Below are 16,344 nucleotides of genomic sequence, written 5' to 3' on the forward strand. Positions count from 1 at the left end.
GTTTTTTTTAAAATGTTGCCCGACATGTAAGTTTCAAACTTTCTAGATGCCCTTGGCAATGATTTGACGGCAGTATGATGACACTGGGGTCCTTGAGACATCCAGTGACCAAGTGCAACTGCGTCAGTGCTTCTGTGCTAGACTTGGCACAGGGGCAGGAGTCTATTCATTTCAGTAGAGAGAAACGTTTGTCAAGAACATGTTAATTTACATATTTTGAATTGTTTAGTTCATTTGCAATTGTTTTTGAGAGTTCTTCATTGTTTAACTTTTAACCAAATCTTGCAATAATTTCCTTTGATTTTTAATAGTTTCTTAACATTCGGAAGTATTGACAGACGACAGCAGGATGAGCTTAGTAATTGACGGAGCCATCAGTCAATGGATTTGTCATCTATTCAGTTGGTGGAGCTTGTTCTGCCCACCTACAGTACATGTTGACAATAACGCATGTAAGGGCCTGCCACTGTGAATTATATTGCTGTCATTTAACAGCAAGCTGACATTGGCAGATTTGGATAAGCTTAGTATTGTGAATGCCTAAATAAGTAGGAGACAAGTGGCAATTTCTGGCCAAGTTTATATTTTTCTGAAAGACAACCTTGTGCATCATGCTGTCTGCTCAGCTGCTGCTGAATGACTATTTCATATGGTTGGTTAAATCCTTCTCAGTACTGATCTATTCCACTATTTGCTTGTCCTTTACTGGCATATCTTTGTTTGTGTTCACCATCTCCGCCCGGCAGAGTCACTTCATAACAATGCATTGTTGTCTCTATGTTGTGTAGCTGTTGGCTCCAAACCAGATGGTGCCAGATCGTGGCAATTCTTTGCAAGCTGTTCTCAGCAGATCCATTCATTACATCTTATTTACATGTAATCACAGGACAATTTACAAAGACCAATTAACCTACTAACCAGTGTGCCTTTGGAATGTAGGAGGAAACCGGAGCACCCGGAGGAAACAGCAGAGACTTGGATCAGATTCTGGCCGCTTAAAGCAGCAAAACCTAAAAGGATAATTTTAAATCCTAAAGACCAGGATGAGAATGGTATGAAGTCTCAAACCTGACCTAACCAGCTACATTCACTTTGAATACAGGGAAAAGGGCAGGTCAGCAGGTTGAATAGGCTACTAAACCTGCTTTTAGAGGGTTGTGGCTCCTTTAAATACAGAACTAATTGTCTGTCACTCAGCTATTTGCCATGTTAAGCTTTAACATTGGCCGTTTAGGTTGCCTGGCTTCAGCAGTCTCAAGAAAGATTTTTTCACCTATGACAATAACACTGGCACTTGTTTTTCATTGGCTATTTCATTTGCTTCAAAATGGTGCTGGATTTGTTCAGTATAAATTAGTTATCTGTTGTGCAATCATAAGTGTCCACCTTTCCAAACTAGCCACCTATTTCTGCTTTTTTATAATTTATTATTGCTATTATCATACAGTGCTCTCTGTTCATGAACCCCTAAATTTTGTCTGTGGTCTGACTTTTTTTTAACTCTAATTCCTCCTTTGCCTTCCGAAGAAACACATGCTGTGCTATTTTTTTATTGAAACGTTTCCTTCTGCCATTCGAAGAAAAACATGTTGCACTTCAACAAGTAGGTAGTTTGTTTCAAAACTTCCTTCTTGTCACGTTATGTTTTGTAACTCCAGAAATTAATCGAAAGAATAATGCGGGAGTCAGGATGCATGCTTAATTCCGTTATGCTTTGTGAGACACACACATATGACTTGGTGGCATAATGATGTATGCCATTTATGTGCTTCTTACATATAACCATTAATGAATTATGTGAACAAACAATGTTTCATCAAACAATATATTTGCAATATTACTCAAATGTTGCAGAAATATTAAATAGATAATGCCTATCATCAAGGATACCTACAAAAGGCAATGTCTCAAGATGGTGCCATTCATCATCTAGGACCCTCACCGTTCCAGACCCCTTCTCATTAGTAATATAGGAGTCTGAAGACCCATTCTCAATGATTCAGAAACAGCTTTTACCTTTCTGCCATCACACTTTATCATTCTGAGATACATCCTGCAGATGCACTGGGATACATCGTCAGCGATATAACCTGGGGTCGTCGGGTGTTTTGGGTCTTTCAACATCATGCATCCTCGCCCAGGCGACCCCACCGGGGTTGATCAGACCCCAGCTTGTGTCCCAGCAGCATCGGCCCACGGATCACCCCGCCTGATCCATAGCCATCTGGGGGCTTTCTCAGCGGCCTCTGTGATGGTCCTGATAGCTTTCCTCTTGCCGGCCCCAGTGATGCCAAGTAGGGTGTAAACTCTTCAGAGTGAATGGCCGGCAAAACCCTTGCACTCCACTTCAATGGGCTCACAGCGAGCCTCCCAGCCTTGCTTCCAGCACTGCTCCACCAGCTCCTGGTACTTGGCCCGCTTCCGCTCATTTGCCTCCTCAATGCGGTCCTCCCAGGGAACTGTCAACTCTATGAGGACAACCTGCTTCGAGGACACTGAAGAAAGGACCATATCTGGCCTCAGTGAAGTTGTTGCTATTTGGTTGGGAAACTTCAGCTGCCTCCCCAGGTCAACTTGAAGCAGCCAATCTGCTGCGGTGCTAAGCAGGCCTGATGATGATGCTGGTCTGGGCTGACGTAGGGGCTGTGCTCCGGCTCTGACAAAGGAGATGTTCTTCCTCTGACCACTCTGTTTGCTGGTGGTCATAGCCATCGCAGTGCTCTCTGCCACTGGCTTCAGCACCTGGTCATGACGCCACCGGTAGCGACCTTCCCCCAAGGTTTTAGGGCAGCCGCTAAGGATGTGCTCCAGTGATCCTCTTCCTGGACAGAGAGGATATGCTAGTGTATCGCTCTTGCCCCAGACATGGAGGTTTTCAGGGCTTGACAAGACATCATAGACAGCCTGGGTCATAAATATAATGCGCTGGGGTTCTGTCTGCCAGATGTCAGACCAGGAGATTTTCCGATCCAGCGCACCTTCCCACCTTGTCCATGCTTCCTGCTGCTGCATGCCCACCATCCTGCTAGTCCTCTCCTCTTCAACGCCAGCCCATACTTCCTCCAGCACTAGTTGTGTCTGTCCTTGCCTTTGGCCTTGTCATGGCGAGGTTGTGAAATGGAGCCCAGCCCCACTCGCCCAGTTAACACTGTCCCCACCAGAGCCCTGTGCCTCAGCCGGAACTCTGCTACCACCAGCCCTTCCTGTGCCTTCCACTTCCTGCCCGTCCATACCTGGATGCCTGCTGCTGCCACTTTAGGGTCCTTGGAATCCCTGTACTGCAGCACTTCTCTTGTGTGGGAAACCCTGAATTCCTTGTCCAGGCTGCTGAAGGGAAGTCGCAGCTTATTGCACCTTCTGTACAGTGCTACGCTACTCAGACTACGAGGTAGGCCCAGCCAACTTCAAAGGTAGTTACTGACCTTCCTCTCCAGCAACCCCACAGTTGTCACAGGCACCTTGTACACCAGTAGCAGCCATAGGATTCAGGGTAGGATGCCATGCTGGTAAATCCAGGCTTTGAACCTTCCAGGTAGGCCTGACTTGTCCACTGTGGTGATCCAGCTCTCAAGCTCCTTGGAAGCTGATCGGACGGCAGCTGCAACTCTGAGGCTACAGTCGAAGACCTTTCCCAAGCTCTTGACTGGTTTCTCGGTGATAGATGGAATTGTAGTGCCATCCAAGGTAAAACGAAACTTGTCCACCACTTTGCCCTTCTTCAACACCATGGACCTGGACTTAGCTGGTTTGAAGCTCATCCTTTCCCATGCGATGAGCTTTTCCAGGCCCTGGAGGATCCACCTGCTGCCAGGAACTGATGTTGTCGTGACAACGAGGTCCATGAATGCTCCCTCATTATTCCTTTTATTTGTATTTTTTTGTAATTATTAGTAAGAGTCCCAGGGTTGGAGGTTCAAGTAGGCAGGTCTGGAGGGTTGAGGTTAATAGGTAAGTCCACTGTCTGTGTGGAGTTTGCATGTTCCCCTGCAGCTGTATGGATTTCCTCTGGGTGTATTGGCTTTCTCTCACATCAAAGAAATATGCAGATTGGTATGTTTGCTGCCCCTAGTGTAGTGGTGGATGGTGAAATCTGGGGACAATTGATGGAAGCATGAAGAAAGTACGTTGGTTACCATCTGAAAATACAGTACTGTGTAAAAGTCTTCGGCACACATATATAGCTAGAGTGCCTAAGACTTTTACACAGCACGGTATTTGTCAATGTGGATCAGAAAGCAAGATTTGTAAATCTGGTGGGACCAAAGGAAGTTGAAAATGGCGAGGGTGGAGCATTGTGGGATGGATATGGAACAGATGGTAGAGAAGGAGTATCAGGGTGGGAGGGGAATGGTGTGGGTGTAGACGCACCCAGCCCTGTGACACTAGGCAAGGTAATTTGATTCTAAACAATTGGTTTATTAATTATTACAGAATGTCTCTCTGATGCATCTGGCTCCCTCCCCCCTCCCTTCTCCTTTTCCCCACCATGATTTCCCTCGCCTACCCCATTCCTACTGTCAGTCAATGATGAAGACCCATATCAGAATCAGTTTATTATCACTCACATATGTCATGACACTTATGTTTATTTTCAGTACGCTGGATGAACTCAGCAGGTCGGGCAGCATCAGTTAGAAACGATGAGTCGATGTTTTGGGCTGGAACCCTTCGTCAGGACTGAAGAATGAAAGATGGGGAAGGATTTTAAGAATGCTTGTAGCTTCAGTTGAAAGACCAGTAATTTGAAAGACAAAGGGGTGTGGGAGGGGAATCATTGACATCATAGCCCTGAAAACAATGGGTAGTAGAAGAAGGAGGCAGAACCATGAGGGAGCTGGGGGAGGGGGTAGAGTGAAATAGGGATAGAGGAAGGGAGGGGGAGGGAATTACCAGAAGTTGGAGAATTCTATATTCATACCAAGGGGTGGAGACTACCTAGACGGTATATGAGGTGTTGCTCCTCCAACCTGAGCTTAGCCTCATCATGGCAGTAGAGGAGGCCATGTATGGACATATCTGAATGGGAATGGGAAGTAGAGTTGAAGTGGGTGGCTACCAGGAGATCCTGTCTGTTTTGGCGGATGGAGTGGAGGTGCTCGACGAAGCGGTCCTCCAATCTGCGTCGGGTTTCACCGATGTAGAGGAGGCCGCACCGGGAGCACCGGATGCAATAGGTGACCCCAACAGACTCAGAAGTGAAGTGTTGTCTCACCTGGAAGGACTGTTTGGGGCCCTGAATGGTTGCAAGAGATGAGGTGAAGGGACAGGTGTAGCACTTACGCTTACAGGGATAAGTGCTGGGTGGGAGATCAGTGGGGATGGACGTGCAGATAAGGGAGTTGCGGAGGGACCGATCCCTGCGGAAAGCGGAGAGGGGTGGAGAGGGAAAGATGTGCTTAGTGGTGGGGGTCCTGTTGAAGGTGGCGGAAGTTGCGGAGGATAATGTGCTGGATCCGGAGGGTGGTGGGGTGGTAGGTGAGGACAAGGGGAACTCTATCCCTGTTGTGGTGGCGGGACGATGGGGTGAGGGCCAAAGTGCAGGAAATGGAGGAGATGCGGGTGAGGGCATTATTGATGACGGCAGAAGAGAAACCATGATCCTTAAAGAAAGAGGACATTTGAGATGTCCTGGAATGGAAAGCCTCTTCCTCACAGCAGATGCGGCAGAGACGGAGGAACTGGGAATAGGGAATGGCATTTGTGCATGTGGCGGGGTGGGAAGAGGTATAGTCGAGGTAGTTATGAGAGTCAGTGGGCTTGTAGAAGAAGTCAGTGGACAGTCTGTCTCCAGAGATGGAGACCGAGACATCGAGAAAGGGGAGAGAAGTGTCAGAGATAGACCAAGTGAATTTGAGGGCTGAGTGGATGTTTGAAGTAAAGTCGATGAATTGACGAGCTCAGCATAGGTGCAGGAAGCAGCACCAATGTAGTCGTCAATGTACCGAAGAAAATGTTGGGGAGCAGTACCAGAATAGGTTTGGAGCACAGACTGTTCCACATAACCAACGAAGAGGCAGGTGTAGCTGGGTCCCACGCGAGTTCCCATAGTAGACCCATAGTTTCTACCTGCTCCTGTCCCACTGAACTTGTATCTGCCTACCTGGACTCCATTTTGTCACCCATAGTTCAGTCTCTCCCCACCTACATCCGGGATACATCCCATGCCCTCCACGTCTTCAATAACTTCCAATTCCCCGGTCCCAGCCGCTACATTTTTACTATGGATGTCCAATCCTTATACACCTCCATTCCCCATCAAGGAGGCCTCCAAACCCTCTGCTACTTCCTGGATAATAGACCTCACCAGTTCCCCACCACCACTACCCTCCTCCGGTTGGCGGAACTGGTTCTCACACTTAATAACTTCTCTTTTGGCTTTTCCCACTTTCTTCAGACTAAGGATGAAGCTATGGGAACTCGCATGGGACCCAGCTACGCCTGCCTCTTCGTTGATTATTTGGAACAGTCTGTGCTCCAAACTTATTCTGGTACTGCTCCCCAACTTTTCCTTCGGTACATTGACGACTACATTGGTGATGCTTTCTGCACCCACGCTGCGCTCGTCAATTTCATTGACTTTACTTCAAACTTCCACCCAGCCCTCAAATTCACTTCCTCTATCTCAGACACTTCTCTTCCCTTTCTCGATGTCTCGGTCTCCATCTCTGGAGACAGACTGTCCACTGACATCTTCTACAAGCCCACTGACTCTCATAACTACCTCAACTATACCTCTTCCCACCCCGCCACATGCAAAAATGCCATTCCCTATTCCCATTCCTCCGTCTCTGCTGCATCTGCTCCGAGGATGGGGCTTTCCGTTCCAGGACATCTCAAATGTCCTCTTTCTTTAAGGATTGTGGTTTCCCTTCTACCATCATCAAGGATGTCCTCACCCACATCTCCTCCATTTCCCACACTTTGGCCCTCACCCCATCCTCCCGCAACCACAACAGGGACAGAGTTCCCCTTGTCCTTACCTACCACCCCACCAGCCTCTGGATCCATCACATTATCCTCCGCAACTTCCGCAACCTTCAACAGGACCCCACAACGAAGTACATCTTTCCCTCTCCACCCCTCCCCGCTTTCCGCAGGGATCTGTCCCTCCGCGACTCCCTTATCTGCACATCCATCCCCACTGATCTCCCACCCGACACTTAACCCTGTAAGCGTAAGTGCTACACCTGTCCCTACACCTCATCTCTTGCAACCATTCAGGGCCCCAAACAGTCCTTCCAGGTGAGGCAACACTTCACTTGTGAGTCTGTTGGGGTCATCTATTGCATCCGGTGCTCCCGGTGTGGACTCCTCTACATCGGTGAAACCCGACGCAGATTGGGGGACCGCTTCGTCGAGCACCTCCACTCTGTCCGCCACAACAGACAGGATCTCCCGGTAGCCACCCACTTCAACTCTACTTCCCATTCCCATTCAGATATGTCCATACATGGCCTCCCCTACTGCCATGATGAGGCTAAACTCAGGTTGGAGGAGCAACACCTCATATGCCGTCTAGGAAGTCTCCAGCCCCTTGGTATGAACATAGAATTCTCCAACTTCCGGTAATTCCCTCCCCCTCCCTTCCTCTATCCCTATTTCACTCTACCCTCTCCCCCAGCTCCCTCATGGTTCCGCCTCCTTCTTCTACTACCCATTGTTTTCAAGGCCATGACGTCAATGATTCCCCTCCCCCACCCCTTTGTCTTTCAAATTACTGGTCTTTCAACTGAAGCTACAAGCATTCTTCAAATCCGTCCCCATCTTTCACTCTTCAGTCCTGACGAAGGGTTCCGGCCCGAAACATCGATTCATCGTTTCTAACTGATGCTGCCCGACCTGCTGAGTTCATCCAGCGTACTGAAAGTGTTGCTTTGATCACAGCATCTGCAGTTGATTTTGTGTTTATTTTGTGGCAGCAGGACAGCGCAATACATAAAATTACTACAGTACTGTGCAAAAGACTTGGCAGTTTAGCTATATACAATATGTGCATAAGACTTTTGCACAGTACTATAGGTAGTTGATAATTAACTCAGACTTGGTGAGATGAGGAGCCTGTGTCCATGTTGTATTTCTATATGACTCTGTCAAAGATAATGGTCTTCCATGTAAATCAATTTTGATTAGTCTTATTGAGAAGATGATGCTGTAACTGGCTTGTACAAGAAGAGATTCCTAAATTTGTGGCCTAAGGTAGAAGGAGTCAGTTCGAGCACATTTATTTTTCCTGCATTTACACACTTAGTCCAGCAGTCGTGGAGCATACGGATCCCTTCTTTGTAGAAGTTAGTGACTTGGACCTCCAGAAGTGGTCCACGACAGGGGTGATTGATAAGTTCGTGGCCTAAGGTAGACGGAGATGAGTTATTAACCAAACTTTCTGCATTCTTACTCAAAGAGTAGAACTGCACGTGCATGTAACGGGAGCTATATAACTCTTCTCCTTCTACCTTAGGCCACGAATTTATCAATCACCCCTGCTGTGGACCACCTGGAGGTCCACGACACTCTCATTACATGCATGTGCAGTTCAACTCTTTGAGTGATAATGCAGAAAATTTGAAGTTAATAACTCATCTCCATCTACCTTAGGCCACGAATTTATTAATCAGCCCTGCTGTGGACCACTTCTACAAAGAAGGGATCCGTATGCTCCACTACCGCTGGACCAAGTGTGTACATGTAGGAGGGGACTATGTTGAAAAATAAATGTGGTAGTTTTTCTAAAATTGACCTCCTTCTACCTTAGGCCACAATCTTATCAACCACCCCTCTTATTACAGAGCCTCTGATGGTGGTGGAATTATGCAAATAGGGTATCCTTCTAGCCCACTAGAAGTTCAGTCTCATTCATCTGGTCAGTCTGTTCCTATCTGACTACAAACACACAGCATTGAAATGAAATGCAGAGCAGCCAGTACAACGTTCAACTCTGAATCAAGTGTGGATGATGGGTTTTGAAGATACAAGCACAGGAACATCTGGAACAGCTGTGAACATTTCTGCATCAATAGCTGTGGGTTTTATGACTGAATCGCACACTAGTATAAAAATACACAAGATGATTTTGCTTTGGTTCTGAGGTTCCAGTAATGCCTCTGCTATGCTCTTATCTGCTGACAGTGCAAATGGAACGCATAAGCTTCTGTTGAAGTTCAGTGGGTCATAAGTAAAAAGAAAATCCATGCCAGAGGTTTTTTTTTCTGTTTACTGTACTCTGAAATTAAATATGCTCTGTGCCATTTCTCTTACATTGATACAAAATAAAAATTGATGTAAGTGGTGTCCTGCTGAAGGGTTTCAGCCCAAAACATTGACTGCACTCTTTTCCATGAATGCTGCCTGGCCTGCTGAGTTCCTCCAGTATTTTGTGTGTGTCACTTGGATTTCCAGCATCTGCAGATGTTCTCTTGCTTGTTGATGAAAATAATGTCTGCTTTGTGTTTCTAGTGTCACAAGTTCTGATGGTTTGACAGCACTTTCTCAGAGAAATCTCAGACTTTGGTTAATCAGGTTGAGATTACCAATTCTAAACCACAATCCGGTGCTAACAGGAGACTTCATAACCCAGGCTAGTTAATGAGGACTTCTAACCAAAACTATATTCTGCCTCTGCTGGGGAAATGAGCAAGGGTCTTTGAACTTAACTTTATGAGACTGATGGAAATAGAATCAAAGGCATGGCATATTAGCAAACATGAGGAAATCTGCAGATGCTGGAATTTCAAGCAACACACACAAAACTTGCTGGCGAACGCAGCAGGCCAGGCAGCATCTATAGGAAGAGGTACAGTCGACATTTCCGGCTGAGACCCTTTGTCAAGACTAACTGAAAGAAGAGATAGTAAGAGATTTGAAAGTGGGAGGGGGAGGGGGAGAACCGAAACGAAGGGTTTTGGCCCGAAACGTCAACTGTACCTCTTGCTAGAGAAGCTGCCTGGCCTGCTGCATTCACCAGCAATTTTTGTGCGTGTTGCATATTAGTTGGAATCCCTTATTAATGCATGCTTCTAGTTTTGGAAGTATAAATTGGGAAAACGGTGTAAAAAGCACTTTGAAACTGTCTGGGGAGTTGGAGAGCGTTGGGCTCCGAGGTTTCTTGAGCACCTGAATTGATTAATTGTTGTTTACGAGAATCGTTAATCGTTTAGAGTTCCTTGTGTTTTTCTCGAGTGACTTGAACTTTGTAATGTGGTCTCCTGGTGCTTTCTCTTTAAGCTTGTTAAGTTTATTCCGTGTTACTTGAATTACTTAAACAGATGTCTGATTAGCACTAATCGCGGAGTCCTAGATTTGAGAATGTTATGTTTCGCGGTCTCGCTCAGCCAAGCCACCGGTGTTTTGTTGGCGGTCTTGTGAATAAATTTCAGTTGCCGTCTCTACATCGGGGTCTGTCAATCCTCCACACTTGGGGTCTGACATTGTCAACGCACACTGTGACACGTAGAGTTTGGAAAGATAAAGAACCAATTTATAAGCGGGGATTAACAGCCAAATTTTATATTAACAGTTTAAAAGTAATTTTTGATCAGATTTTGTGAAAGGATGGACCAAGCTGAAATGAAATGTCAGTGTTATTGTATGTACTGAAGGAGTGTCCATTTGCGTCCATCCACAAAAAGACAGCTCCTTAATGTACATAACATAAAGATGGATGGTCGTGGCCCTGTGTGTGAATGGGAGGGACTAGGCTGAAGGAGAAAAAACAGCAGCTAACGCTGGCACACTTGATCATTCAAGTGAATGATCTGACATTACATCTGATCATTCACTTTAAGGGAAATGAAAACTGTACTAAGTGTATTCTGCACTTGATTGCCTGTGATTCACTTGAGAAGAGGATAGCTTAAATTAGTCAAAACAACATCTTTCCTGCTTCTGTATCTCCTTCCCTTCCTCATTCTGTCCCTGTCTCTGTCTCTGTCTGGGTCTCTGCCTCTCTTTCTCTCACACACATACTGTCCAATACAGACCAACCTTAAGTAAGAAGGACTATCCTAGGATTTTATATGCTTGTAAATAGTTGTGCGACCCTTCACCAGTCCTCTCTGGTGCAGCTAGGATCTGGTATTTGATCACTATTTTCATGTGATTTATGTGGTTTTAATGTATATGTGTGCATTTGATAATTGATTTCCCCTATTAGCTTATTTAATTTGTAGCTGCACTGTTCACCATGAACAGTTCAGCGACATTATGGATCTGAAGGCCGATTCATTTGGAGATTTGTATCAGGGCTCCATTGTTTAAATGATGCCTGCCCATTACATTTCTGGACAGGCCATCTGGGGAGGAAATAGTTTCACAGACAAGAATCGAGCCATCTTTGTGGACTATGTGGAGAGGAAGATCCATGTCAGTGATGCTGGATGGTCCATTGAATAGGGGTGAGATTGTAATGAACTTGTCAGGCCTGTGTGGGGCACCAGAGAGTATTGGGTGCTGAGTTTTCTTTTGGAGGACTTGAATTGGCTAATTGTTTAATGTGAGTCATAGTCGCATAGAGTTCCTCGTTTTTTTTTCTTGAGCAACTCACTTTGTAATGTGGTGTTGTGGGGTTTTCTGTGTAAAATTGTTAAGTGTATTTTGATAGGCTTGGGGATTCCATGTTACCGTTATTATTTAAAGGGTGCTCATTTAGTGATAATCATGGGGCCCTAGTTTTGAGAATGTTGCATCTTGTGCTGTCACTCGGCCGAGCCACCGATGAATAAACCGTGGTTGCAGTTGTTATATTGGAGCTTGTTCTTTCTCCACACTTGGGTTCTGACATTGCCAGGGCATGTCATGACAGAAATGCTGCAGGCTTTATCTGGCCACTAGTAAGTCAGCCAGGATCTGGGATAAGTGCAGGAATAAATTCTATGATCTCACCTTCTCTATCAAAATAAGTGTTCTGACCCTTCTACCTCTGGGTGACAGGTGCAACCCTTGCAGCTTCTGCATCCACTGTTTCAGTGCAGTCACTCAGCTCACAAGTCACAACACACACATGGCCCCTCTACAGGTGCAGACAGGCATCAGGCATGCAGAGACAGAAGCCACACTGTGGCAGTGATTTCACCAGATCTGCCAGTACCTAGCAGGAAGCCCTTCTAATTCTGGAGCCTTACCAGTCTAGATGCAACAGTTTTCCTTCTACTGTGCAGGGCCCCTTTGCCTTTCACTCCTGATGGAGTTGAGAAAGCCCCTTAATACAATTCTTTCAAGATCAATACTTTTCTCCAACTCACACACCTGTTGGCACGTTTTAAGCAGTACATGGGATCTATGTTTTCTTTTGTTGAACACAAGCATTCCATTCGAGAGGGACTTGGAATTATTTGGCTGCAGTTATTCACACAGACACACAGACACAAAACACAGGTACTCAGCACGTATACATGCGTGCACTAACACACGTATACTACCTGTGCAAATACACACACATGCACTGCACATGCACACACGTGCATGCAGCACACACACATCTGCAGAAGTATTATTTGAACTATGACAGTCCTGCAGTGATAGCAAGTTTTCTCAAACCCTGATGACTTGCTTTTCCAGATAAGTACAACAGATTCTGCTCCAAAATAGGCAGGAACTCCTTGGGCTGAGAAACTCAGTTGAGGAAAATGCGCAAGTATCTGACTGGCTATTTTTGATGCTTCCTTTCTTCATTACAATGCCTTGTTGCTTGCCTGTGAAACATCAACTAAAGGTCTGTTTTGCCCTTACATAGTACTGGTTGACACAGCAAACCATCACATGAAGAAGTAAGAAGACACTAGGAAGAAGAGGGGTGGAACAGTGTCACAACTTGAGGAGTCACTCACAGTTCTTGTGGCCCCAGGTTTAATCCTTTTGGTGCTGTCCATGTGGCACAGGGTTTCATCCAGAACCAGAGTTCCTTCCACATCTCAACAGCCTGCTGATTGATGGGTTAATTGGCCACTGAAAATTGCCCCAAGTGTGTAGGTGAGGGTAGAACCTGGGGGAAATGTTGAGAATGTGTATAGAAAGGGATATGTGTGGGATTGGTGGAAACGGGTGCTTGATGGACAGCACAGACTTGATGGGCTGAAAGGCCTGCTTTTGCATTGTATGACTATGACAGTTTGACAACTCTGCATCTTTTAGTCTTGACATTGCTCAGCACCCGTTCAGCTACTGGCACCAGGTTATAGGGAAAGCATTCCAGATGGGAGATTTTGGAAACAGTCATGCCACTGGGATATGGAAGATAATGTGCTAGGTCCCCAATGGTGTAGCACATACCCCAGATTTGAACACATAAGTTACTCCTTTACACTTCTTGCTGCTTTGGTGAAACAGTGAACAAAATCAAAGACGACTCCCACCCTGGACATGCTGAATGTATGCTGGCGACAGGGATGGGATCAGGACTACACCAACAGTAAGCAAGTCAAGTGCCTGATCCCTGGAGAGCATCAGTGGCCATGCAAACGAAGGTGCTGATGTCACTCAAGATGTCAGCATTTCTAATAGATGCTGGTTCCTAGGCTTTGCTCTTGCTTATGCCTCACTGCCAGCTACCCTAGGTGATAGTTACTCAGCCTGAGGCAGAGCAATTACCGGTGTTCACTCATTGTGACCTTCCAACAAGTGGAGGGAAGCTGCTTTCATTAGCTGGGCAGCAGTCAGAGTGAGGTGAGCTGGGGGATTGGTGCTGCACCTATGCAGTGGATCTAGCAGAGCAGTTAGAAAGCTACCGTTATGGACTCTGCAAGGATTTACTATAATGGAGGAATTTGTTAGTCTCCCTTAACTAAACTGCTCAAAAATTCATGTTCAAATGAATGTTTGCCATGGCCAAATTGAAGCTATCGGCTTTTGGGAACTGCACAAGTGAGATGATGAGGCAATATAAGAGAACCACATGTATTGATGGCCAGTTACCTGCAGATATCAAAATGATAAATAATTATTCTCATAGCTAATAAATGCAGATTTTGCAAATTAATTGGAGTAATCCCAACAGTTAATTGACTTCCTCTTCCCGCCTTCCCTTTCTTCTATGGCCTTTTGTCCTCTCCTATCAGATTCCCCCTTCACCTGCCCTTTATCTCTTTCACCAATCGACTTCCCAGCTCTTTAATCCCCCCCCCGCCTCTCCCAGTTTCACCTATAACCTGTTACCTTATATTTCTTCCTCCACCTCCACCCCCAACTTTACTTCATTTTTTTTCTCCAGTTCTGATGAAGGGTCTTGGCCTGAAACATTGACTGTTTACTCTTTTCTGCCTGACCTGCTGAGTTCCTCTAACATTTTTTGTGTGTTGCTTGGATTTCCGGCATCTGAAGGCATTCTCTTGTTTGCGAACAGTTATCTGTTGCCTTCTTGACCAAAGTTTGATTTTTATGTTATTCCATTTAATACTGGGTGTTTCCATTGGATAACCTGAAACTCATAAGCGTATTTAATCAGCGAGTTACACCTTTTTAAACAATTAAACATGGATTTAACTCTGGAAGTATTTGTTTTGGCTCGAATCTGCTGGGACTGACCATAGAAGAAAGCCCTTAACTTCGTGTGGGGTCATCAGGACGCCGTCATGATGATGTTTTTTTAGCAGGCTTTCTTATTTTTATGAGGCTGAGTTGCTAGCTCAACGCTCAACCCAGCATGGATGGAAAGCGTGCAAGGGAGCCGGCTGGATTCGAACTCAGGAGCCTTCGATCCAAAGTCCAGCACTGATGCCACTATGCCACCAGCTGGCAGGGGCCAACCATGGCACTGGAATATTGTGCAGTGTATTAGATGGGTCAAACTCCTGACCAGCATTAAATGGGGTGGGGGAAATGAAGAGGGGGACATGAAAGGCTATGGGATGAGGCAGAGGTTGTGACTTTGAATAATCCACACTGACACCAGAGATGTGCATGTGACAAGTCTTTACTCAGCACACGCGGACACAAGGTAGGGGATCGGGGTGGGAGGATCTCTTGAAAGATATTTCTGAACTCATTGCATTTTTATACTGCTAAGCATAAAGGTAAGCCAGCCGATGGTGTAATGGCATCAGCATGAGACTTCGGAGTGAGTGGTCCCCAGTTCAAATCCGGGTGGTTCCTTGCACGCATTCCATCTGTGCTGCGTTGAGTGGCAAGCTAGCAACTCGGCCTCATAAAACAGACAAATGCTGAAGAAACAGCAAGGTTGCCGCCCAATGCACCAGTGAGGTGCGGGAGGAGTTTATAGGTAACAATAGGTGATTAAATACAATTTCAATAGTACAATTACATAATTTATTTATCTATTTGTGGACAAATAGTTCCATAGAATTACATATTTGTAAATGAAATTTGACTGGGAAAACAAAATCTGAATATTCAAGCAGATTTTTTTTGGGATAAGGTAATTAACATAGATGTTTTAAAAATCCTTAAGGTAAAAATGTCAGACATTGGCTTGGTGGAAGGAGTTAGAGGAACAGTAAAGTGTTGTTTTTCAGACTGAAGAGATGTGATATCCATGTAGTGTGCAACGTAGCTTGATGTTGGGTCCACTGTTGTTTGTCCATCTATATTAATGTGGGTGAGAACGTAGATAGCATCGCTAGTAAGTCTGCAGATGACACCAAAATTGGCAGTGTAGTGGACAGTGATGAGGATATCTAAGATTACAAAAGGATCTAGATAAATTGTAGAACTGGGCCAAAGAGTGTTAGATGGAATTTAACTTGCATAAATGTGAATTGTTGCACTTCGATAAGTTAAACTAAGGCAGGACTTGCACCAGAGCCCTCGAAGATGTTGTAGAACAGAGGACATTGGGTACAGGAGCTAGGATATCATGTTGCAACTGTAGAAGTTGGTAATGTGATCACACTGGAATATTGTCTGCAGTTTTCCTTGTCCAGCTATAGGAAGACTGTCATGACGCTGAAAACAGTGGAGGAAAGATTCACAAAGATTTTACCTAGACTCAGGGCTTGAATTGCAAAGAGAGGAATATATTTTCCCTTTGGGAGGGTGAGAGGTGATCTTATAGTGGTGTACAAAATCATGGGAGGTATGGATAAGGTGGATGGAAACAGATTTTTTCCCCCAAGGGTAGGGGAGTTTAAAACTAGTGGGCATTGTTTTAAAGTGAGAGGGAAAAGATTTAAAAGGAGATTGAAGGGCATTTTTTTCTCCCTTGGAGGGTGGTGGGTGTGTGGAACGAACTGGCAGAGGAGTCTGGAGAGGCAGGTACACAGTTACAATGTTGAAAAGATATTTAAACAGATCCATGCATTTAAATGTGATAACAGCACATTTGGAAAGTGGTGAAATGATCGGACAAAGTCAGCATGGATTTGTGAAAGGAAAATCATGTCTGACGAATCTCATAGA

Source organism: Mobula birostris, chromosome 12, assembly GCF_030028105.1.
Source record: "Mobula birostris isolate sMobBir1 chromosome 12, sMobBir1.hap1, whole genome shotgun sequence".
NCBI classification, from domain to species: Eukaryota; Metazoa; Chordata; class Chondrichthyes; order Myliobatiformes; family Myliobatidae; genus Mobula; species Mobula birostris.